We start from the raw sequence: 26,000 nt of genomic DNA, 5'->3' as shown, positions 1-26,000 counted from the left end.
GTGGACAGAGTAGGGCTTGTTGAGGCATGCGCCAAAGTTCCTCTCTCCACTCAGCAGTAGCAGGATGAAGACACCGATGTGCATGAGACCCACACGGGCTGTAGCAGAAACACACACACACACACACACACACACACACACACACAGAGCGAGAGACGATCACTAAAACCATTACCAAGGCATACGTTAATAAAGCAGACATTCACAGCCGTTAGCAGATATATAGTATATTCCAGTCCCTACAGACAGATATGTAGTATATTCCAGTCCCTACAGACAGATATATAGTATATTCCAGTCCCTACAGACAGATATATAGTATATTCCAGTCCCTACAGACAGATATATAGTATATTCCAGTCCCTACAGACAGATATATAGTTTATTCCAGTCCTACAAACTATACTCACACCTGCCATCATTCATAGGATAGGTCTATCTGTGTGTGTGTGTCTACAGACTGTACTCACTGGTCGGCCCGGGCGTCATTAAGGTAGAGAAGAGGATGGGTACCAAGATGTCCAGAACATCACTGCTCTTCAAAACAAAGAATAGGAACTTCTGTGATGGGCAGAGAGACGGTGGTATGGGTTATTAGAATGTGATGCATGTTTGTTTCTCTGTTGAGGGTCGGCTATTCCTCTATTCTATCTCTGTTGAGGGCAGGCTATTCCTCTATTCTATCTCTGTTGAGGGTAGGCTATTCCTCTATTCTATCTCTGTTGAGGGCAGGCGATTCCTCTATTCTATCTCTGTTGAGGGCAGGCTATTCCTCTATTCTGTCTCTGTTGAGGGCAGGCTATTCCTCTATTCTATCTCTGTTGAGGGCAGGCTATTCCTCTATTCTATTCCTCTATTCTATCTCTGTTGAGGGCAGGCTATTCCTCTATTCTATCTCTGTTGAGGGCAGGCTATTCCTCTATTCTATCTCTGTTGAGGGTCGGCTATTCCTCTATTCTATCTCTGTTGAGGGCAGGCGATTCCTCTATTCTATCTCTGTTGAGGGCAGGCTATTCCTCTATTCTATCTCTGTTGAGGGCAGGCGATTCCTCTATTCTATCTCTGTTGAGGGCAGGCTATTCCTCTATTCTATTTCTTTTGAGGGCAGGCTATTCCTCTATTCTATCTCTGTTGAGGGCAGGCTATTCCTCTATTCTATCTCTGTTGAGGGCAGGCTATTCCTCTATTCTATCTCTGTTGAGGGCAGGCGATTCCTCTATTCTATCTCTGTTGAGGGCAGGCTATTCCTCTATTCTATTCCTCTATTCTATCTCTGTTGGTAGGGCTATTCCTCTATTCTATCTCTGTTGAGGGCAGGCTATTCCTCTATTCTATTCCTCTATTCTATCTCTGTTGAGGGCAGGCTATTCCTCTATTCTATCTCTGTTGAGGGCAGGCTATTCCTCTATTCTATCTCTGTTGAGGTCGGCTATTCTCTATTCTATCTCTGTTGAGGGCAGGCGATTCCTCTATTCTATCTCTGTTGAGGGTAGGCTGTTCCTCTATTCTATCTCTGTTGAGGGCAGGCTATTCCTCTATTCTATCTCTGTTGAGGGCAGAGCGATTCCTCTATTCTATCTCTGTTGAGGGCAGGCGATTCCTCTATTCTATCTCTGTTGAGGGTAGGCTATTCCTCTATTCTATCTCTGTTGAGGCAGGCTATTCCTCTATTCTATCCCTGTTGAGGCAGGCTATTCCTCTATTCTATCTCTGTTGAGGGCAGGCGATTCCTCTATTCTATCTCTGTTGAGGGTAGGCTATTCCTCTATTCTATCTCTGTTGAGGGCAGGCTATTCCTCTATTCTATCTCTGTTGAGGGCAGGCTATTCCTCTATTCTATTCCTCTATTCTATCTCTGTTGAGGGCAGGCTATTCCTCTATTCTATTCCTCTATTCTATCTCTGTTGAGGGCAGGCTATTCCTCTATTCTATCTCTGTTGAGGGTCGGCTATTCCTCTATTCTATCTCTGTTGAGGGCAGGCTATTCCTCTATTCTATCTCTGTTGAGGGCAGGCTATTCCTCTATTCTGTCTCTGTTGAGGGCAGGCTATTCCTCTATTCTATCTCTGTTGAGGGCAGGCTATTCCTCTATTCTATTCCTCTATTCTATCTCTGTTGAGGGCAGGCTATTCCTCTATTCTATCTCTGTTGAGGGTAGGCTATTCCTCTATTCTATCTCTGTTGAGGGCAGGCGAATCCTCTATTCTATCTCTGTTGAGGGCAGGCTATTCCTCTATTCTATCTCTGTTGAGGGCAGGCTATTCCTCTATTCTATCCCTGTTGAGGGCAGGCTATTCCTCTATTCTATCTCTGTTGAGGGCAGGCGATTCCTCTATTCTATCTCTGTTGAGGGTAGGCTATTCCTCTATTCTATCTCTGTTGAGGGCAGGCTATTCCTCTATTCTATCTCTGTTGAGGGCAGGCTATTCCTCTATTCTATCCCTGTTGAGGGCAGGCGATTCCTCTATTCTATCTCTGTTGAGGGTAGGCTATTCCTCTATTCTATCTCTGTTGAGGGCAGGCTATTCCTCTATGCTATCTCTGTTGAGGGCAGGCTATTCCTCTATTCTATTCCTCTATTCTATCTCTGTTGAGGGCAGGCTATTCCTCTATTCTATTCCTCTATTCTATCTCTGTTGAGGGCAGGCTATTCCTCTATTCTATCTCTGTTGAGGGCAGGCTATTCCTCTATTCTATTCCTCTATTCTATCTCTGTTGAGGTCGGCTTTTCCTCTATTCTATCTCTGTTGGGGTCAGGCTATTCCTCTATTCTATCTCTGTTGAGGGCAGGCTATTCCTCTATTCTATCTCTGTTGAGGGCAGGCTATTCCTCTATTCTATTTCTCTATTCTATCTCTGTTGAGGGCAGGCTATTCCTCTATTCTATCTCTGTTGAGGGCAGGCTATTCCTATATTCTATTCCTCTATTCTATCTCTGTTGAGGTAGGCTATTCCTCTATTCTATCTCTGTTGAGGGCAGGCTATTCCTCTATTCTGTCTCTGTTGAGGGCAGGCTATTCCTCTATTCTATTCCTCTATTCTATCTCTGTTTGAGGGCAGGCTATTCCTCTATTCTATTCCTCTATTCTATTCCTCTATTCTATCTCTGTTGAGGGCAGGCTATTCCTCTATTCTATCTCTGTTGAAAGTTCGGCTATTCCTCTATTCTATCCTGTTGAGGGCAGGCTATTCCTCCATTCTATCTCTGTTGAGGAGCAGGCTATTCCTCTATTCTATCTCTGTTGAGGGTCGGCTATTCCTCCATTCTATCTCTGTTGAGGGCAGGCTATTCCTCTATTCTATCTCTGTTGAGGGTAGGCTATTCCTCTATTCTATCTCTGTTGAGGGCAGGCTATTCCTCTATTCTATCTCTGTTGAGGGCAGGCTATTCCTCTATTCTATCTCTGTTGAGGGCAGGCTATTTCCTCTATTCTATCTCTGTTGAGGGTAGGCTATTCTCTATTCTATCTCTTTGAGGAGCAGGCTATTCCTCTATTCTATCTCTGTTGAGGCAGGCTATTCCTCTATTCTATCTCTGTTGAGGGCAGGCTATTCCTCTATTTCTATCTCTGTTGAGGAGTAGGCTATTCCTCTATTCTATCTCTGTTGAGGAACAGGCAATCCCTCTATTCTATTTTGACTCTTTTTATTATCTATTCTATTTTGACTCTTTTAATCTTCAATGAAGATTTTGATCATCTCGGCTACTAAATGTAACATTACTGTCAATATGGTATACTATGTTTGTACCTGTCTTCTACATTTTGTGTATTCACTGGTGATGTAAATATGGTATATTATGTACGTACAGTTGAAGTCGGAAGTTTACATACACCTTAGCCAAATACATTTAAACTCAGTTTTTCACAAGGTCAGTTAGGATCACCACTTTATTTTAAGAATATGAAATGTCAGAATAATGGTAGAGAGAGTGATTTATTTCAGTTTTAATTTCTTTCATCACATTCCCTGTGGGTCATAAGTTTACATACACTCAATTAGTATTTGGGAGCATTGCCTTTAAATTGTTTAACTTGGATCAAATGTTTTGGGTAGCCTTCCACAAGCTTGCCACAATAAGTTGGGTGAATTTTGGCCCATTCCTCCTGACAGAGCTGGTGTAACTGAGTCGGGTTTGTTGGCCTCCTTGCTCGCACACATTTTTTTCAGTTCTGTCCACACATTTTCTATGGGATTGAAGTCAGGGCTTTGTGATGGCCACTCCAATACCTTGACTTAGTTGTCCTTAAGCCATTTTGCCACAACTTTGGGAGTGTGCTTGGGGTCATTGTCCATTTGGAAGACCCATTTGCGACCAAGCTTTAACTTCCTGACTGATGTCTTGAGATGTTGCTTCAATATATCCACATAATTTTCCCTACCTCATGATGCCATCTATTTTGTGAAGTGCACCAGTCCCTCCTGCGGCAAAGCACCTCCACAACATGATGCTGCCACCCCCGTGTTTCATGGTTGGGATTTTGTTCTTCGGCTTGCAAGCCTCCCCCTTTTTCCTCCAAACATAATGATGGTCACTAGGGCCAAACAGTTCTATTTTTGTTTCATCAGACCAGAGGACATTTCTCCAAAAAGTATGATCTTTGTCCCCATGTGCAGTTGCAAACGGTAGTCTGGCTTTTTTTTGGAGCAGTGGCTTCTTCCTTGCAGAACGGCCTCAGGTTACGTCGATAGAGGACTCGTTTTACTGTGGATATAGATACTTTTGTACCTGTTTCCTCCAGCATCTTCACAAGGTCCTTTGCTGTTGTTCTGGGATTCATTTGCACGTTTCGCACCAAAGTACGTTCATCTCTAGGAGACAGAACGCGTCTCCTTGCTGAGCGGTATGAAGGCTGCGTGGTCCCATGGTGTTTATACTTGTGTACTATTGTTTGTACAGATGAACGTGGCACCTTCAGGCATTTGGAACTTGCTCCCAAGGATGAACCAGACTTGTGGAGGTCTACAATTTTTATTCCTGAGGTCTTGGCTGATTTCTTTTGATTTTCCCATGATGCCAAGCAAAGAGACACTGAGTTTGAAGGTAGGCCTTGAAATACATCCACAGGTACACCTCCAATTGACTCAAATTATGTCAATTAGCCTATCAGAAGCTTCTAAAGCCATGACATAATTTTCTGGAATTTTCCAAGCTGTTTAAAGGCACAGTCAACTTAGTGTATGTAAACCTCTGACCCACTGGAATTGTGATACAGTGAATTATAAGTGAAATAATCTGTCTGCAAAAAATTGTTGGAAAAATGACTTGTGTCGTGCACAAAGTAGATGTCCTAACCGACTTGCCGAAACTATAGTTTGTTAACAAGACATTTGTGGAGTTGTTGAAAAACAAGTTTTAATGACTCCAACCTAAGTGTATGTAAAACTCCGACTTCAACCGTACCTGTTGTTTTTCACTGATTATGTCGATATGATATATTATGTGTGTACCTGTCTTCTACCTGTTGTCTATTCACTGATTATGTCAATATGATATATTATGTGTGTACCTGTCTTCTACCTGTTGTCTATTCACTGATTATGTCAATATGATATATTATGTATGTACCTGTCTTCTACCTGTTGTCTATTCACTGATTATGTCAATATGATATATTATGTGTGTACCTGTCTTCTACCTGTTGTCTATTCACTGATTATGTCAATATGATATATTATGTATGTCCTTGTCTTCTACCTGTTGTGTATTCACTGATTATGTCAATATGATATATTATGTGTGTACCTGTCTTCTACCTGTTGTGTATTCACTGATTATGTCAATATGATATATTACGTGTGTACCTGCCTTCTACCTGTTGTCTATTCACTGATTATGTCAATATGATATATTATGTGTGTACCTGCCTTCTACCTGTTGTGTATTCACTGATTATGTCAATATGATATATTATGTATGTACCTGTCTTCTACCTGTTGTGTATTCACTGATTATGTCAATATGATATATTATGTGTGTACCTGCCTTCTACCTGTTGTGTATTCACTGATTATGTCAATATGATATATTATGTGTGTACCTGCCTTCTACCTGTTGTCTATTCACTGATTATGTCAATATGATATATTATGTGTGTACCTGCCTTCTACCTGTTGTGTATTCACTGATTATGTCAATATGATATATTATGTATGTACCTGTCTTCTACCTGTTGTCTATTCACTGATTATGTCAATATGATATATTATGTATGTACCTGTCTTCTACCTGTTGTGTATTCACTGATTATGTCAATATGATATATTATGTGTGTACCTGCCTTCTACCTGTTGTGTATTCACTGATTATGTCAATATGATATATTATGTATGTACCTGTCTTCTACCTGTTGTCTATTCACTGATTATGTCGTTATGATATATTATGTATGTACCTTTTGTGTATTCACTGATTATGTCAATATGATATATTATGTGTGTACCTGTCTTCTACCTGTTGTCTATTCACTGATTATGTCAATATGATATATTATGTGTGTACCTGTCTTCTACCTGTTGGCTATTCACTGATTATGTCAATATGATATATTATGTGTGTACCTGTCTTCTACCTGTTGTCTATTCACTGATTATGTCAATATGATATATTATGTATGTACCTGTTGTGTATTCACTGATTATGTCAATATGATATATTATGTGTGTACCTGTCTTCTACCTGTTGTCTATTCACTGATTATGTCAATATTATATATTATGTGTGTACCTGTCTTCTACCTGTTGTGTATTCACTGATTATGTCAATATGATATATTATGTGTGTACCTGCCTTCTACCTGTTGTGTATTCACTGATTATGTCAATATGATATATTATGTGTGTACCTGTCTTCTACCTGTTGTCTATTCACTGATTATGTCGTTATGATATATTATGTATGTACCTGTCTTCTACCTGTTGTCTATTCACTGATTATGTCGTTATGATATATTATGTATGTACCTGTCTTCTACCTGTTGTCTATTCTGTTGTCTATTCACTGATTATGTCAATATGATATATTATCTCATAGCAGACGACACCATTCTATATACTTTCGGCCCGTCATTGGACACTGTGCTATCTAACCTCCAAACGAGCTTCAATGCCATACAGCACTCCTTCCGTGGCCTCCAACTGCTCTTAAACGCGAGTAAAACCAAATGCATGCTTTTCAACCGATCGCTGCCTGCACCCGCATGCCCGACTAGCATCACCACCCTGGATGGTTCCGACCTTGAATATGTGGACATCTATAAGTACCTAGGTGTCTGGCTAGACTGCAAACTCTCCTTCCAGACTCACATCAAACATCTCCAATCGAAAATCAAATCAGAAGTCGGCTTTCTATTCCGCAACAAAGCCTCCTTCACTCACGCCCGCCAAGCTTACCCTAGTAAAACTGACTATCCTACCGATCCTCGACTTGGCGATGTCATCTACAAAATGGCTTCCAACACTCTACTCAGCAAACTGGATGCAGTCTATCACAGTGCCATCCGTTTTGTCACCAAAGCACCTTATACCACCCACCACTGCGACTTGTATGCTCTAGTCGGCTGGCCCTCGCTACATATTCATCGCCAGACCCACTGGCTCCAGGTCATCTACAAGTCCATGCTAAGTAAAGCTCCGCCTTATCTCAGTTCACTGGTCACGATGGCAACACCCATCCGTAGCACGCGCTCCAGCAGGTGTATCTCACTGATCATCCCTAAAGCCAACACCTCATTTGGCCGCCTTTCGTTCCAGTACTCTGCTGCCTGTGACTGGAACGAACTGCAAAAATCGCTGAAGTTGGAGACTTTTATCTCCCTCACCAACTTCAAACATCAGCTATCCGAGCAGCTAACCGATCGCTGCAGCTGTACATAGTCTATTGGTAAATAGCCCACCCATTTTCACCTACCTCATTCCCATACTGTTTTTATACTGTTTTTTATTTATTTACTTTTCTGCTCTTTTGTACACCAGTATCTCTACCTGTACATGACCATCTGATCATTTATCACTCCAGTGTTAATCTGCAAAATTGTATTATTCGCCTACCTCCTCATGCCTTTTGCACACATTGTATATAGACTGCCCATTTTTTTCTACTGTTTTCTACTTGTTAATTGTTTACTCCATGTGTAACTCTGTGTTGTCTGTTCACACTGCTATGCTTTATCTTGGCCAGGTCACAGTTGCAAATGAGAACCTGTTCTCAACTAGCCTACCTGGTTAAATAAAGGTGAAATAAAAAAAAATAAAAAAAATGTGTGTACCTGTCTTCTACCTGTTGTCTATTCACTGATTATGTCAATATGATATATTATGTGTGTACCTGTCTTCTACCTGTTGTCTATTCACTGATTATGTCAATATGATATATTATGTGTGTACCTGCCTTCTACCTGTTGTCTATTCACTGATTATGTCAATATGATATATTATGTGTGTACCTGTCTTCTACCTGTTGTCTATTCACTGATTATGTCAATATGATATATTATGTATGTACCTGTCTTCTACCTGTTGTCTATTCACTGATTATGTCAATATGATATATTATGTATGTACCTGTCTTCTACCTGTTGTGTATTCACTGATTATGTCAATATGATATATTATGTATGTACCTGTCTTCTACCTGTTGTGTATTCACTGATTATGTCAATATGATATATTACGTGTGTACCTGTCTTCTACCTGTTGTCTATTCACTGATTATGTCAATATGATATATTATGTGTGTACCTGTCTTCTACCTGTTGTCTATTCACTGATTATGTCAATATGATATATTATGTATGTACCTGTCTTCTACCTGTTGTCTATTCACTGATTATGTCAATATGATATATTATGTATGTACCTGTCTTCTACCTGTTGTGTATTCACTGATTATGTCAATATGATATATTATGTATGTACCTGTCTTCTACCTGTTGTCTATTCACTGATTATGTCAATATGATATATTATGTGTGTACCTGTCTTCTACCTGTTGTCTATTCACTGATTATGTCAATATGATATATTATGTATGTACCTGTCTTCTACCTGTTGTCTATTCACTGATTATGTCAATATGATATATTATGTATAAGAGCGTCTGCTAAATGACTTAAATGTAAATGTAAATGTATGTATGTACCTGTCTTCTACCTGTTGTGTATTCACTGATTATGTCAATATGATATATTATGTGTGTACCTGTCTTCTACCTGTTGTCTATTCACTGATTATGTCAATATGATATATTATGTATGTACCTGTTGTGTATTCACTATTTATGTCAATATGATATATTATGTATGTACCTGTTGTGTATTCACTGATTATGTCAATATGATATATTATGTATGTACCTGTTGTGTATTCACTATTTATGTCAATATGATATATTATGTATGTACCTGTTGTGTATTCACTGATTATGTCAATATGATATATTATGTATGTACCTGTTGTGTATTCACTATTTATGTCAATATGATATATTATGTATGTACCTGCCTTCTACCTGTTGTCTATTCACTGATTATGTCAATATGATATATTATGTATGTACCTGCCTTCTACCTGTTGTCTATTCACTGATTATGTCAATATTATATATTATGTATGTACCTGTCTTCTACCTGTTGTCTATTCACTGATTATGTCAATATGATATATTATGTATGTACCTGTCTTCTACCTGTTGTCTATTCACTGATTATGTCAATATGATATATTATGTGTGTACCTGCCTTCTACCTGTTGTCTATTCACTGATTATGTCAATATGATATATTATGTATGTACCTGTCTTCTACCTGTTGTGTATTCACTGATTATGTCAATATGATATATTATGTGTGTACCTGTCTTCTACCTGTTGTCTATTCACTGATGATGATGTCAGAAGGTGCATCTAGCTAAAATGTTTTTTTTTCTTCTAATTTAACGTGGCTCAAACGAATACAGTCCACACAATAACAACCTGTATGGTTTCCTACCAGCCTGGTCCTAGATTTGTTTGTGCTGTATAGCTTAGAACTCCTACAGTATGGTAAGGAATAACACAGATCTGGGATCAGGCTAGTCTCCTACCTTATTATAATATATAATATGATAGTAATGTACAATAATAATATATTATAAATGACCTTATTGAAGTCACAGAGCTTCCAGAAGAGCACCAGCAGCTCCTGGTGGAACTGGATCTTCTTGGTGGAGTTGGGCAGGTAGGTCTGCATCAGAGGGTTTACCAACAGGCGAGCCAGTCCCTTCAACACAAAGTCATAGTCCTGGAGAGGGGGTGACACAAGCAGGCTTTGAGGTTCACATCTTAATTTGAGAGCTTTAGACCAATGTCTGTTCACATAGCAAAGCTGCACTTGTGATGTACCATTAGAGGAGAAAGCGTGTAAACATGATTGAAGAGAGAACTACAAAGAAGGGAGAACTACAAAGAGAGAACTACAAAGAAGAGAGAACTACAAAGAGAGAACTACAAAGTAATAGTCCTACTGGGGGGGGTCACATGACCTTTAGACTAGGGTGAGACCTTCAGACTAGAGTCAGACCTTCAGACTAGGGTCAGACCTTTAGACTAGGGTCAGACCTTTAGACTAGGGTCAGACCTTCAGACTAGGGTCAGACCTTCAGACTAGGGTCAGACCTTCAGACTAGGGTCAGACCTTTAGACTAGGGTCAGACCTTCAGACTAGGGTCAGACCTTTAGACTAGGGTCAGACCTTCAGACTAGGTCAGACCTTTAGAGTAGGGTCAGACCTTTGGACTAGGGTCAGACCTTCAGACTAGGTCAGACCTTTAGACTAGGGTCAGACCTTTAGACTAAGGTCAGACCTTCAGACTAGGGTCGGACCTTTAGACTAGGTCAGACCTTTAGACTAGGGTCAGACCTTCAGACTAGGGTCAGACCTTCAGACTAGGGTCAGACCTTTAGACTAGGGTCAGACCTTCAGACTAGGGTCAGACCTTCAGACTAGGGTCAGACCTTCAGACTAGGGTCAGACCTTCAGACTAGGGTCAGACCTTTAGACTAGGGTCAGACCTTCAGACTAGGGTCAGACCTTCAGACTAGGGTCAGACCTTTAGACTAGGGTCAGACCTTCAGACTAGGGTCAGACCTTCAGACTAGGGTCAGACCTTTAGACTAGGGCCTGACCTTTAGACTAGGGTCAGACCTTCAGACTAGGGTCAGACCTTCAGACTAGGGTCAGACCTGAACATTCCTCACAACTAAAACAGTGTAGCATTCAGTCTACATGTAATGCACCATTTAAAGGAGGATGTCTAGGACCAATAGGCTCCTTAACAGTTTCTACCTCCAAGCTATAAAACTGCTGAACAACCTCCAAGCTATAAAACTGCTGAACAATTCATCAAATGGCCACCCGGACTACAGTCATTTTATTGTAGCCATTTTATTGTGTTACATTTTTTACTTTAGTTTATTTAGTAAATATTTTCCTAAATCTATTTATTGAACTGCATTGTTGGTTAAGGGCTTGTAAGTAAGCATTTCACTGTAAGATCTACACCTGTTGTATTTGGTGCATGTGACAAATACAATTTGATTTGATTTGCTTTGAAATGTGTGAAAAATATGACAAGAAGAAAAATGGCTGTACCTCTTCCCTGTGAATTCTGGAAAGGTAGTTTACAAACAGGTTGTCAGGGCCCACAGACTGCAGAGAGACAGAGAACAATGATGTAACAGCAACAACTGAGGGCCATGACAGGCCCCTGGTCTCTGAAGGTGAATGTTAACACAATGTATCATGACAGACCCCTGGTCTCTGAAGGTGAATGTTAACACAATGTATCATGACAGGCCCCTGGTCTCTACAGGTGAATGTTGACACAATGTATCATGACAGACCCCTGGTCTCTACAGGTGAATGTTAACACAATGTATCATGACAGATCCCTGGTCTCTGAAGGTGAATGTTGACACAATGTATCATGACAGACCCCTGGTCTCTACAGGTGAATGTTAACACAATGTATCATGACAGATCCCTGGTCTCTGAAGGTGAATGTTAACACAATGTATCATGACAGGCCCCTGGTCTCTGAATGTTGAATTAAATGCGAGAGACACACAGACAGAGAGAGACACACACACACACAGCATCACTCTCCCCCTGTACAGAAGGGTCCAGGCCTTACATCCTGGTCCTCCATGCTGGAGGGAGAGGGGGGTCGGTGGGCCAGCCCTCCTCCATCGTGCTCCAGGGTGACGATGAGGATCTGCACGGCCTGCTCCACCAGCTGCTCCCGGTAGTCGGAGAAGAGCAGGTGATTGTAAGGGGATGCCATAGCCCACCGGGTCGTGGCACACCACGTTTACCAGGGAGGTGAAGAGGGCAGGGTATGCCTGAGGTAGGTGGACGGAGGGAAATAATCACTTGTGTCAGTTATTGTTAGGGGGAAATTATGTGGTGTGTGTGTGTGTGTGTGTGTGTGTGTGTGTGTGTACCTCACCTGTTCTCTGTGGAGCAGAAGAAGCTGACCCAGGGGTTGAGGATGGTGTTGTCTGAGGAGGGAGGGAGGTACATGGCCTCAGAGAAACAGGTTAGCAGCAGCCTCAGCAGCTCTGTCCTGAGTGGTGAAAATCAGACATAGAAAGAGGTTCACTTTAACTATTTGCACATCATTACAATACTGTATATATACATAATATATACTTACACTTTTGGAACTTTGTGAGTGTAATGTTTACTGTATATTTCTTATTGTTTTATCTATTTCACTTGCTTTCCTATGCCAATATATCCCTTGAATTGAAATTGAATTAAAAGTGGGGAGAGAGAGAGAGAGAGAGAGGGAGAGAGAGATAGTGGGGGTAGAAAGAGAGAGAGAGACAGAGGATAGAAAGATCATCAGAACACAGAAGTCAACATAAGGACTCTCATCACTGTGACTCACCTGTTGAGGTCGTGGATGTAGTTGAGTGGGGGGGACTGGGCGAACCCCACCCCTGCCTCCCAGATATACTCACAGCTGTCTATGGTCTGCATGTCCTCCACAGAGTCCTGTAGGATGGTGACATCATCATGGGACCATCAATCCCAATAACCACTGGGAGAGAGCTACCTCTGCTCCGTACACCATCACATCACTGTTCAGTCATCTAAAGCAATGAATACATCATATGAGGCTAACAACGAGTCAGTGCACAATTTCACAGAGAGACCTAAGGTGGTATGGTGCTGTGTGGCTCAGTTGGTAGAGCATGGTGCTGTGTGGTTCAGTTGGTAGAGCATGGTGCTGTGTGGTTCAGTTGGTAGAGCATGGTGCCGTGTGGTTCAGTTGGTAGAGCAAGGTGCCATGTGGTTCAGTTGGTAGAGCATGGTGCCGTGTGGTTCAGTTGGTAGAGCAAGGTGCCGTGTGGTTCAGTTGGTAGAGCAAGGTGCCATGTGGTTCAGTTGGTAGAGCATGGTGCTGTGTGTTTCAGTTGGTAGAGAACGGTGCTGTGTGGCTAAGTTGGTAGAGCACGGTGCTGTGTGGTTCCGTTGGTAGAGCACGGTGCTGTGTGGCTAAGTTGGTAGAGCATGGTGCTGTGTGGTTCAGTTGGTAGAGCAAGGTGCCATGTGGTTCAGTTGGTAGAGCACGGTGCTGTGTGGCTAAGTTGGTAGAGCATGGTGCTGTGTGGTTCAGTTGGTAGAGCAAGGTGCCATGTGGTTCAGTTGGTAGAGCAAGGTGCTGTGTGGTTCAGTTGGTAGAGAACGGTGCTGTGTGGCTAAGTTGGTAGAGCACGGTGCTGTGTGGTTCCGTTGGTAGAGCACGGTGCTGTGTGGCTAAGTTGGTAGAGCATGGTGCTGTGTGGTTCAGTTGGTAGAGCAAGGTGCCATGTGGTTCAGTTGGTAGAGCACGGTGCCGTGTGGTTCAGTTGGTAGAGCATGGTGCCGTGTGGTTCAGCTGGTAGAGCACGGTGCTGTGTGGTTCAGTTGGTAGAGCACGGTGCTGTGTGGCTAAGTTGGTAGAGCACGGTGCTGTGTGGTTCAGTTGGTAGAGAACGGTGCTGTGTGGCTAAGTTGGTAGAGCACGGTGCTGTGTGGTTCCGTTGGTAGAGCACGGTGCTGTGTGGTTCCGTTGGTAGAGCACGGTGCTGTGTGGCTAAGTTGGTAGAGCACGGTGCTGTGTGGTTCAGTTGGTAGAGCACGGTGCTGTGTGGCTAAGCTGGTAGAGCACGGTGCTGTGTGGTTCAGTTGGTAGCTGGTAGCACGGTGCTGTGTGGCTAAGCTGGTCACGGTGCTGTGTGGTTCAGTTGGTAGAGCACGGTGCTGTGTGGCTAAGTTGGTAGAGCACGGTGCTGTGTGACTAAGCTGGTAGAGCACGGTGCTGTGTGGCTAAGCTGGTAGAGCACGGTGCTGTGTGGTTCAGTTGGTAGAGCACTGTGCCGTGTGGTTCAGCTGGTAGAGCACGGTGCTGTGTGGTTCAGTTGGTAGAGCACGGTGCTGTGTGGCTCAGTTGGTAGAGCATGGTGCCGTGTGGTTCAGTTGGTAGAGCATGGTGCCGTGTGGTTCAGTTGGTAGAGCATGGTGCCGTGTGGTTCAGTTGGTAGAGCATGGTGCTGTGTGGCTAAGTTGGTAGAGCACGGTGCTGTGTGGTTCCGTTGGTAGAGCACGGTGCTGTGTGGCTAAGTTGGTAGAGCATGGTGCTGTGTGGCTCAGTTGGTAGAGCAAGGTGCCTTGTGGGTCAGTTGGTAGAGCAAGGTGCTGTGTGACTCAGTTGACTCAGTTGCCGCCCACCTCCTCCAGGACTGCTTTGCAGAAGAAATGCCAGGCAGTGTAGAGACGCAAGAAATTGAACTTCAGTGAGTTCGCCCCATTAGTTTGCACAATATAGATCAGCGATTTTTCTGTGATCGAATCAACATTATATCAGCCTATTGTCAATGCAACAAACCGATACAAATCTAACTTTGCAAGATTGAGTATATTTTATTGTAGGCAACGGAGAGTAGAATTCTATTGGCAGCCCATGAGCGGTCTTTCAACCACCCCTGTGTGCACGTTTCTTTATATTCCTTCATTCATTTTATTTCGTAAAGTGGTTATTTGCAATTTACAGTCACCTTGGCGCATGGTGTTACAGACAAAACAAATGATAAATTAATGTTAAGGCCTTCATAATGTAAAAACGTTTTTAAAAGTTTCATGCAATGTAGGTCTGTATTGAACACCACCTACAGGCTACTGTATCATAGAAATCAAAAGCTATTTCCATGTGAAAATGTTATGGGATTTGCTCCATTAAAACGGTAAGGGTACAGCCTATTGGCTACCGTCTAAAACTGTAAGTGTACAGCCTATTGGCTACCGTTTAAAACTGTAAGGGTACAGCCTATTGGCTACCGTTTAAAACTGTAAGGGTACAGCCTATTGGCTACCGTCTAAAACTGTAAGTGTACAGCCTATTGGCTACCGTTTAAAACTGTAAGGGTACAGCCTATTGGCTACCGTTTAAAACTGTAAGGGTACAGCCTATTGGCTACCGTTTAAAACTGTAAGGGTACAGCCTATTGGCTACCGTCTAAAACTGGTGTACAGCCTATTGGCTACCGTTTAAAACTGTAAGGGTACAGCCTATTGGCTACCGTTTAAAACTGTAAGGGTACAGCCTATTGGCTACCGTCTAAAACTGTAAGGGTACAGCCTATTGGCTACCGTCTAAAACTGTAAGTGTACAGCCTATTGGCTACCGTTTAAAACTGTAAGGGTACAGCCTATTGGCTACCGTTTAAAACTGTAAGGGTACAGCCTATTGGCTACCGTCTAAAACTGTAAGTGTACAGCCTATTGGCTACCGTCTAAAACTGTAAGGGTACAGCCTATTGGCTACCGTCTACAACTGTAAGGGTACAGCCTATTGGCTACCGTCTACAACTGTAAGGGCACAGCCTATTGGATACCGTCTACAACTGTAAGGGTACAGCCTATTGGCTACCGTCTACAACTGTAAGGGCACAGCCTATTGGTTACTGTCTAAAACTGTAAGGGTACAGCCTTATGTTCACTGGCTAAGTTGCACAAAATTCTCCCAAGGTTCAAGTTTTCACTCACAACAAACATTTTTTCAGTTCAAGACCTCTTTACTGAGGAATGTGTTGTTTTTTATCATTGTGTTTTGTGTTTTTGTATTTTCTTGGTGTATTTCCTATGCTGCTGTGATTGGGTAATTGTTGTGTAATTGTTAAGCTGCAGGGCTCCCTTGCAAAAGAGGCCTTGGTCTCAATGGGACTCCCTGCTAAAGAGACCTTGGTCTCAATGGGACTCCCTGCTAAAGAGACCTTGGTCTCAATGGGACTCCCTGCTAAAGAGACCTTGGTCTCAATGGGACTCCCTGCTAAAGAGACCTTGGTCTCAATGGGACTCCCTGCTAAAGAGGCCTTGGTCTCAATGGGACTCCCTGCTAAAGAGACCTTGGTCTCAATGGGACTCCCTGCTAAAGAGACCTTGGTCTCAATGGGACTCCTGTCTAAAAGACCTTGGTCTCAATGGGACATGCTAAAGAGACCTTGGTCTATGGGACTCCCTGCTAAAGAGAAAGGTCTCAAACTCAAAGAGGCCTTGGTCTCAATGGGATCCGCTAAAGAGACCTTGGTCAGGGACTCCTGAGGAGTTACTGTCCTGTAAAGAGACCTTAATTATGGGACTCTAACACAAAGAGACCTTGGTCTCAATGGACTCCCTGCCATGGTCTCAATTTTAAAGAGACCTTGGTCTCAAGATTTCTCATGGGACCCATGCTAAAGATTGGTCTCAATGGGACTCCCTGTTGTTTGTCTGTGAAGGGGACTTTCTTGGGACAGGGGACTCCCTGCTGGAGAGGTCTCAATGGGACTCCCCTGCAAAGAGACCTTGGATGGGACTCCCTGGAAATCAAAATGAATAAGCACTGGATCCGATGAGACTCACAGGTCCTCTCCGGTGGCTGTTCACAGTGAAGTCAGGACAGACAGCAGGTCGGCCATGGCCAGGAGCAGAGACTCAGCCAGTGGACGAGCTCCATCATCATCCATCTCATCTGTCTGTGAAGGAGGAGGGGACAGGGAGGATGGAGTGGACAGGAGGATGGGGTGGACAGGAGGATGGGGTGGACAAGAGGATGGAGGGGACAGGAGGATGGGGTGGACAGGAGGATGGGGTGGACAAGAGGATGGAGGACAGGAGGATGGGGACAGGTGAATGGAGGGGACAGGAGGATGGAGGGGACAGGAGGATGGAGGGGACAGGAGAATAGAGTGGACAGGAGGATGGAGGGGACAGGAGAATGGAGGGACAGGAGGATGGAGGGGGACAGGAGAATAGGGTGGACAGGAGGATGGAGTGGACAGGAGGATGGAGGGGACAGGAGGATGGGGTGGACAAGAGGATGGAGGGGACAGGAGGATGGGGGACAGGAGGATGGAGGGGACAGGAGGATGGAGTGGACAGGAGGATGGGGGACAGAGAATGGAGGGACAGGAGGGATGGAGTGGACAGGAGGATGGGGTGGACAAGAGGATGGAGGGGACAGGAGGATGGGGGGACAGAGGATGGAGGGACAGGAGGATGGAGGAGACAGGAGGATGGGGGGACAGGAGGATGGGGGACAGGAGGATGGAGGGGACAGGAGGATGGGGACAGGAGGATGGAGTGGACAGGAGGATGAATGGAGGGGACAGGAGGATGGAGGGGACAGGAGAATGGAGGGGACAGGAGAATGAGGAGGAGGATGGAGGACAGGAGGATGGAGGGGACAGGAGGATGGAGGGACAGGAGGATGGAGGACAGGAGAATGGAGGACAGGAGGATGGATGGACAGGAGGATGGAGACAGAGGATGGAGGGGACAGGAGGATGGAGGGGACAGGAGGATGGACAGGAGGATGGAGGACAGGAGGATGGAGGACAGGAGGATGGAGGGACAGGAGGATGGAGGGACAGGAGAATAGAGTGGATGGAGGATGGAGGGGACAGGAGGATGGAGTGGACAGGAGGATGGAGGGGACAGGAGGATGGGGTGGACAAGAGGATGGAGGGGAGAATAGAGTGGACAGGAGGATGGAGGGACAGGAGGATGGGGGACAGGAGGATGGAGGGGACAGGATGGAGGGACAGGAGGATGGAGGGGACAGGAGAATAGAGGGGACAGGAGGATGGAGGGGACAGGAGATGGAGTGATGGAGGATGGACAGGAGGATGGAGGACAGGAGGATGGAGGGACAGGAGGAGTGGGAGGATGGAGGGGACAGGAGGATGGGGGGACAGGAGGATGGAGGGGACAGGAGGATGGGGGACAGAGGATGGAGTGGACAGGAGGATGGGGGACAGGTGGAATGGAGGGGACAGGAGGATGGAGGGGACAGGAGAATGGAGGGGACAGGAGAATGGATGGACAGGAGGATGGAGGGGACAGGAGAACAGGAGGGACAGGAGGATGGAGTGGACAGGAGGATGGGGGACAGGAGGATGGAGTGGACAGGAGGATGGAGGGACAGGAGGATGGGGGCAGGAGGATGGAGGGGACAGGAGGATGGAGTGGACAGGAGGATGGGATGGAGGACAGGAGGATGGAGGGGACAGGAGGATGGAGGGGACAAGAGGATGGAGGGACAGGAGGATGGATGGACAGGAGGATGGAGGACAGGAGGATGGAGTGGACAGGAGGATGGAGGACAGGAGAATAGAGGACAGGAGGATGGGGGTGGACAGGAGGATGGGGACAGGAGAATGGAGGACAGGAGGATGGAGGACAGGAGGATGGGGGTGGACAAGAGGATGGAGGGGACAGGAGGATGGGGGACAGGATGGAGGGACAGGAGGATGGAGGGGGACAGGAGGATGGGGGACAGGAGGATGGAGGGACAGGAGGATGGGGACAGGAGGATGGAGTGGACAGGAGGATGGGGGACAGGTGAATGGAGGGGACAGGAGGATGGAGGACAGGAGAATGGAGGGGACAGGAGAATGGAGGACAGGAGGATGGAGGGACAGGAGATGGAGGGGACAGGAGGATGGAGGACAGGAGGATGGAGGGACAGGAGAATGGAGGACAGGAGGATGGAGTGGACAGGAGGATGGAGGACAGGAGGATGGAGGGGACAGGAGGATGGAGGGGACAGGAGGATGGAGTGGACAGGAGGATGGAGGGGACAGGAGGATGGAGGGGACAGATGGAGTGGACAGGAGGATGGAGGGGACAGGAGAATAGAGTGGACAGGGAGGATGGAGGGGACAGGAGGATGGATGGACAGGAGGATGGAGGGGACAGGAGGATGGGGTGGACAAGATGACAGGGAGATAGAGTGGACAGGAGGATGGAGGGGACAGGAGGATGGGGGACAGGAGGATGGAGGGGACAGGAGGATGGAGTGGACAGGAGGATGGAGGGACAGGAGAATAGAGGGGACAGGAGGATGGAGGGGACAGGAGAATGGAAGGGACAGGAGATGGAGGGGACAGAAGGATGGAGTGACAGGAGATGGAGGACAGGAGGATGGGACAGGAAGAATGGACAGGAGGATGGAGATGGACAGGAGGATGGATGACAGGAGGATGGAGGAGGGACAGGAGGATGGGGACAGGAGGATGAGGGGCAGGAGGATGGGGGACAGGAGGATGGAGTGGACAGGAGGATGGGGACAGGTGAATGGAGGGGACAGGAGGATGGAGGGGACAGGGGAGAATGGAGGGGACAGGAGAATGGAGTGGACAGGAGGATGGAGGGGACAGGGAGGATGGAGGACAGGAGGATGGAGTGGACAGGAGGATGGGGGACAGGAGGATGGACAGGAGGATGGAGGGGACAGGAGGATGACGGCAGGAGGATGGAGGGACAGGAGGATGGAGTGGACAGGAGGATGGGATGGAGGGGGACAGGAGGATGGAGGGGACAGGAGGATGGAGGGGACAAGAGGATGGAGGGGACAGGAGGATGGAGTGGACAGGAGGATGGAGTGGACAGGAGGATGGGAGGGACAGGAGGATGGAGGGGACAGGAGAATAGAGTGGACAGGAGGATGGGGTGGACAGGAGGATGGGGGACAGGAGGATGGAGTGGACAGGAGGATGGAGGGGACAAATAGAGTGAGGAGGATGGGGTGGACAGGAGGATGGGGGACAGGAGGATGGAGTGGACAGGAGGATGGAGGGACAGGAGAATGGAGTGGACAGGAGGATGGGGAGGGATGGACAGGAGGATGGAGGACAGGACAGGAGTGGACAGGAGGATGGGTGGAGGATGGAGGGGAGAGGATGGAGGCAGGAGGATGGAGGACAGGAGAATGGAGTGGACAGGAGAATGGAGGGGACAGGAGGATGGAGGGGACAGGAGGATGGAGGGACAGGAGGATGGAGTGGACAGGAGAATGGAGTGGACAGGAGAATGGAGGGACAGAGGATGGAGGGGACAGGAGGATGGAGGGACAGGAGGATGGAGTGGACAGGAGAATGGAGTGGACAGGAGGATGGAGGACAGGAGGATGGAGGGGACAGGAGGATGGAGGCGGCAGGAGGATGGAGGACAGGAGGATGGAGGGGACAGGAGGATGGAGGGGACAGGAGGATGGAGGCACAGGAGGATGGAGGCACAGGAGGATGGAGTGGACAGGAGGATGGGAGGGACAGGAGGATGGAGGGCACAGGAGGATGGAGGGGACAGGAGGATGGAGGGGACAGGAGGATGGAGGGGACAGGAGGATGGAGGGGACAGGAGGATGGAGGCACAGGAGGATGGAGGCACAGGAGAATAGAGTGGACAGGAGGATGGAGGCACAGGAGGATGGAGTGGACAGGAGGATGGGAGGGACAGGAGGATGGGAGGGACAGGAGGACGGAGTGGACAGGAGGACGGAGTGGACAGGAGGATGGAGGCACAGGAGGATGGAGTGGACAGGAGGATGGAGTGGACAGGAGGATGGAGGCACAGGAGGATGGAGTGGACAGGAGGATGGGAGGGACAGGAGGATGTGAGGGACAGGAGGATGGAGTGGACAGGAGGATGGAGTGGACAGGAGGATGGAGGCACAGGAGGATGGAGTGGACAGGAGGATGGGAGGACAGGAGGATGGGAGGGACAGGAGGACGGAGGTGGACAGGAGGACGGAGGACAGGAGGATGGACACAGGAGGATGGAGGGACAGGAGGATGGAGTGGACAGGAGGATGGAAGCACAGGGAGGATGGAGTGGACAGGAGGATGGGAGGGACAGGAGGATGGAGGGACAGGAGGATGGAGTGGACAGGAGGATGGAGGATGGGGGGGGACAGGAGGATGGGGTGGACAGGAGGATGGGGGACAGGAGGATGGGGGCAGGAGGGATGGGGGCAGGAGGATGGGGGAGGACAGGAGGGACAGGAGGATGGGGGCAGGAGGATGGGAGGGACAGGAGGATGAGAGGGTGGGGGCAGGAGGATGGAGTGGACAGGAGGATGGAGTGGACAGGAGGATGGGGTGGACAGGAGGATGGAGGGGACAGGAGGATGGAGGGGACAGGAGGATGGGAGGGACAGGAGGATGGGATGGACAGGAGGATGAGAGGGTGGGGGCAGGAGGATGGGGGGACAGGAGGATGGGAGGGTGGGGAGGAGGATGGGGGGACAGGATGATGACGGAGTGTGACAGGAGCGTGGGGGACAGGAGGATGGGAGGGACAGAAGGATGAGAGGGTGGGAGGCAGGAGGATGGGGGACAGGAGGATGGGAGTGTGGGGGGACAGGAGCGTGGGGGACAGGAGGATGGGAGGGACAGAAGGATGAGAGGGTGGGAGGCAGGAGGATGAGGGGACCGGAGGATGAGAGGTGGGGGCAGGAGCGTGGGGGACAGGAGGATGGGAGGGACAGGAGGATGAGAGGGTGGGAGGCAGGAGGATGAGGGGACAGGAGGATGAGAGGGTGGGGGACAGGAGGATGAGGATGAGGGGACAACATTAAACCCCTCTACACTTTGTTACCCTCTATAGCGAACAGAAACATCTTCGGTAACAGCACTGACAATGACTTTCATTTTCATGTTATTTTCATTCTGATGAAAAGTAAACCCAGGAACTTCGGAATGAATTGTTTGTCAAAGCATCCTGACATTTCTGAATGTCTAATGAGGAACTAGAGTTCTACTGAACTTTTAGGAGTCTAGTTCCTCTTATCTTCCCATGTAGGAAGAAACCAATGTAATCAGGAGAGGTAGAATATGCACATGGGAGAGTGTTTTTCTCTCATCATCATGATGTATTTCTGTGTTGTGTTCATTAGGCAGCTGATGGAAGAACTGCCAGGGACTCTACCTACACTTGTCCAATAAGAAAACGTGTGCTCAAACGAACACCACCATGGTGTACTATGGATGAAACATACCATCTACTGGAATGAGGAAACTAATTAGTCAGATGAATGAAGTATTTAATTTTTTTTGTTATCAACAGAAGCCAATTTCCTCCCACATATCCACCAGTCTCACTTGGCTGCAGTGCAGAGGGACTACAGACATCTAAGACTCATTCATGTTGAGATGACAAATCAACAGGACTGGTATTTTTACTAACATCTTCCATGAAGCGTTTGTAAAATGGAACAGTGGGTAGAGTCTGTCTAGCCTGGTCCCAGATCTGAGACCAGGCTAGTATCTGTGGAATATGGGACACTGGTGCTTTCAGCAGCTACAGTATGTGGGTGTTAGCTGCAGTAAGAGGTTAGCCTACACTGATCTGCAGCCATAGGGATTATCATTTCAAATCTCACTGCGGGCAACATTTTCATAGTGCAAAAGCACTGCGCAGATGAAATCACGCCGCCCCATTATAATAAGGGTCTACGGTCATTTGAGCCAGTTTACTACAGCAGGAACATAATCCTGCAGCAACAGGAAATGTGAATTATTATGTGGATTAGAATTAATGGACATGTTTGTAAGGGTTGATATATTTTTCATAAGGGAAAATCAAGTCAGAAATTTGCAAAGTGGAAATGACACATTTCAGAAGCCTTTTTAAACCACAAATACACTAAAAATAAAACATTTACTGCATTGCAAAAAATGTTATTCTGCAACAGGGTGATCAAATTAAGATCTTACATCTGTGCTGTAAGTGTATCTCAAACCCTAGCCAAATCTACATACAGTATACTGCTATGTTTTACTCCCACACACCTACCGCCCACTCCCCACAGCTCTTCTAGCACCAGACACAGTGGACCAGAAGAGGTCCCTACACTCACCACAGCTCTTCCAGCACCAGGCACCGTGGACCAGAAGAAGCCCCTCCAGTCTTGGTCCTCAAAGATGTAGGGGAGGATGCGGGTCAGCATACGACTACAGTTCAGAACGATCTGTTTCTCCTTCTCTGAGGGGCATCCTGACTCTGCTGCCTGCACCAGCTTCTCTACGGCCTGGGGGAGAGATGGCCTTGGTGTTATAAATACAGCCTGGGGGAGAGATGGCCTTGGTGTTATAAATACTCGACCTGGGGGAGAGATGGCCTGGGGGAGAGATATGGCCTGGGGGAGAGATGGCCTTAGTGTTATAAATGGCCTGAGGAGAGATATGGCCTTAGGGGAGAGATGGCCTGGGGGAGAGATATGGAGATATGGCCTGGGGAGAGATGGCCTGGTGGAGAGATATGGCCTGGGGAGGCCTGGTGGAGAGATGGCCTTGGTGTTATAAATACGGGCCTTGGGGAGAGATGGCCTGGTGGAGAGATATGGCCTGGGGGAGAGATGGCCTGGTGGAGAGATATGGCCTGGGGGAGAGATGGCCTTGGTGTTATAAATATGGCCTGGGGATAGATATGGCCTGGGGGAGAGATGGCCTGGTGGAGAGATTTGGCCTGGGGAGAGATGGCCTTGGTGTTATAAATACGGCCTGGGGGAGAGATGGCCTGGTGGAGAGATGGCCTTGGTGTTATAAATAATGACCTGGGGAGAGATGGCCCGGAGGAGAGATGGCCATGGTGTTATAAATACAGCCTGGGGGAGAGATGGCCTGGGGAGAGATGGCCTTGGTGTTATAAATACGGCCTGGGGGAGAGATAGCCTGGTGGAGAGATATGGCCTGGGGGAGAGATGGCCTTGGTGTTATAAATACGACCTGGGGGAGAGATGTCCTGGTGGAGAGATATGGCCTGGGGGAGAGATGGCCTTGGTGTTATAAATACGACCTGGGGGAGAGATGGCCTGGTGGAGAGATATGGCCTGGGGGAGAGATGGCCTTGGTGTTATAAATACGGCCTGGGGGAGTGATGGCCTGGGGGAGAGATATGGCCTGGTCATTTTCTGGTAGTACCTCTCTGTTCCACTCTGTTTTCTTTCATGCTGTGCCTACAGAACACAGCCATGATGTTACAGAACACAGCCATGATGTTACAGAACACAGCCATGATGTTACAGAACACTGCTATGATGTTACAGAACACAGCCATGATGTTACAGAACACAGCCATGATGTTACAGAACACTGCTATGATGTTACAGAACACAGCCATGATGTTACAGAACACAGCCATGATGTTACAGAACACTGCCATGGTGTTACAGAACACTGCCATGGTGTTACAGAACACTGCCATGATGTTACAGAACACAGCCATGATGTTACAGAACACTGCCATGGTGTTACAGAACACTGCCATGGTGTTACAGAACACTGCCATGATGTTACAGAACACAGCCATGATGTTACAGAACACTGCCATGATGTTACAGAACACAGCCATGATGTTACAGAACACAGCCATGATGTTACAGAACACTGTCATGATGTTACATAACACTGCCATGATGTTACAGAACACAGCCATGATGTTACAGAACACTGTCATGATGTTACAGAACACAGCCATGATGTTACAGAACACAGCCATGATGTTACAGAACACAGCCATGATGTTACAGAACACTGCCATGATGTTACAGAACACAGCCATGATGTTACAGAACACAGCCATGATGTTACAGAACACAGCTATGATGTTACAGAACACTGCCATGATGTTACAGAACACAGCCATGATGTTACAGAACACAGCCATGATGTTACAGAACACTGCCATTATGTTACAGAACACTGTCATGATGTTACAGAACACAGCCATGATGTTACAGAACACTGTCATGATGTTACAGAAATCAGCCATGATGTTGCTGGTGAACACTGCCATGATGTTACAGAACACCCATGATGTTACAGAACACAGCCATGATGTTGCCAGAACACAGCCAGAACACTGATGTTACAGAACACAGCCATGATGTTACAGAACACAGCCATGATTACAGAACACTGCCATGATGTTACAGAACACAGCCATGATGTTACAGAACACAGCCATGATGTTACAGAACACAGCCATGATGTTACAGAACACAGCCATGATGTTACAGAACACTGCCATGATGTTACAGAACACAGCCATGATGTTACAGAACACTGTCATGATGTTACATAACACTGCCATGATGTTACAGAACACAGCCATGATGTTACAGAACACAGCCATGATGTTACAGAACACTGCCATGATGTTACAGAACACAGCCATGATGTTACAGAACACAGCCATGATCATATGATGTTGCTACAGAACACTGCCATGATGTTACAGAACACAGCCATGATGTTACAGAACACAGCCATGATGTTACAGAACACTGCCATTATGTTATAGAACACTGTCATGATGTTACTGAACACAGCCATGATGTTACAGAACACTGCCATGATGTTACAGAACACAGCCATGATGTTACAGAACACTGCCATGATGTTACAGAACACAGCCATGATGTTACAGAACACTGCCATGATGTTACAGAACACAGCCATGATGTTCATGATGTTACAGAATACAGCCATGATGTTACAGAACACAGCCATGATGTTACAGAACACAGCCATGATGTTACCATTATGTTACAGAACACTGTCAGAACACAGCCATGATGTTACAGAACACAGCCATGATGTTACAGAACACTGCCATGATGCCATGGTGTTACAGAACACTGCCATGATGTTGCCACAG

The 26,000-nt window shown here is 46.6% G+C and overlaps 1 pseudogene; it reads right to left on the bottom strand.

The window, feature by feature from the left end:
- Positions 1 to 466: 466 nt before the first annotated feature.
- On the bottom strand, positions 467 to 25,538 carry LOC135567184 (protein HID1-like; annotated as a pseudogene).
- Between the last annotated feature and the right edge of the window lie 462 nt (positions 25,539 to 26,000).

Source organism: Oncorhynchus nerka, unplaced genomic scaffold (genome assembly GCF_034236695.1).
Source record: "Oncorhynchus nerka isolate Pitt River unplaced genomic scaffold, Oner_Uvic_2.0 unplaced_scaffold_2434, whole genome shotgun sequence".
In the NCBI taxonomy this organism is placed as follows: Eukaryota; Metazoa; Chordata; class Actinopteri; order Salmoniformes; family Salmonidae; genus Oncorhynchus; species Oncorhynchus nerka.
Note: the sequence above shows the minus strand (reverse complement) of the source record. Positions and strands in the feature narration are given on the sequence as shown.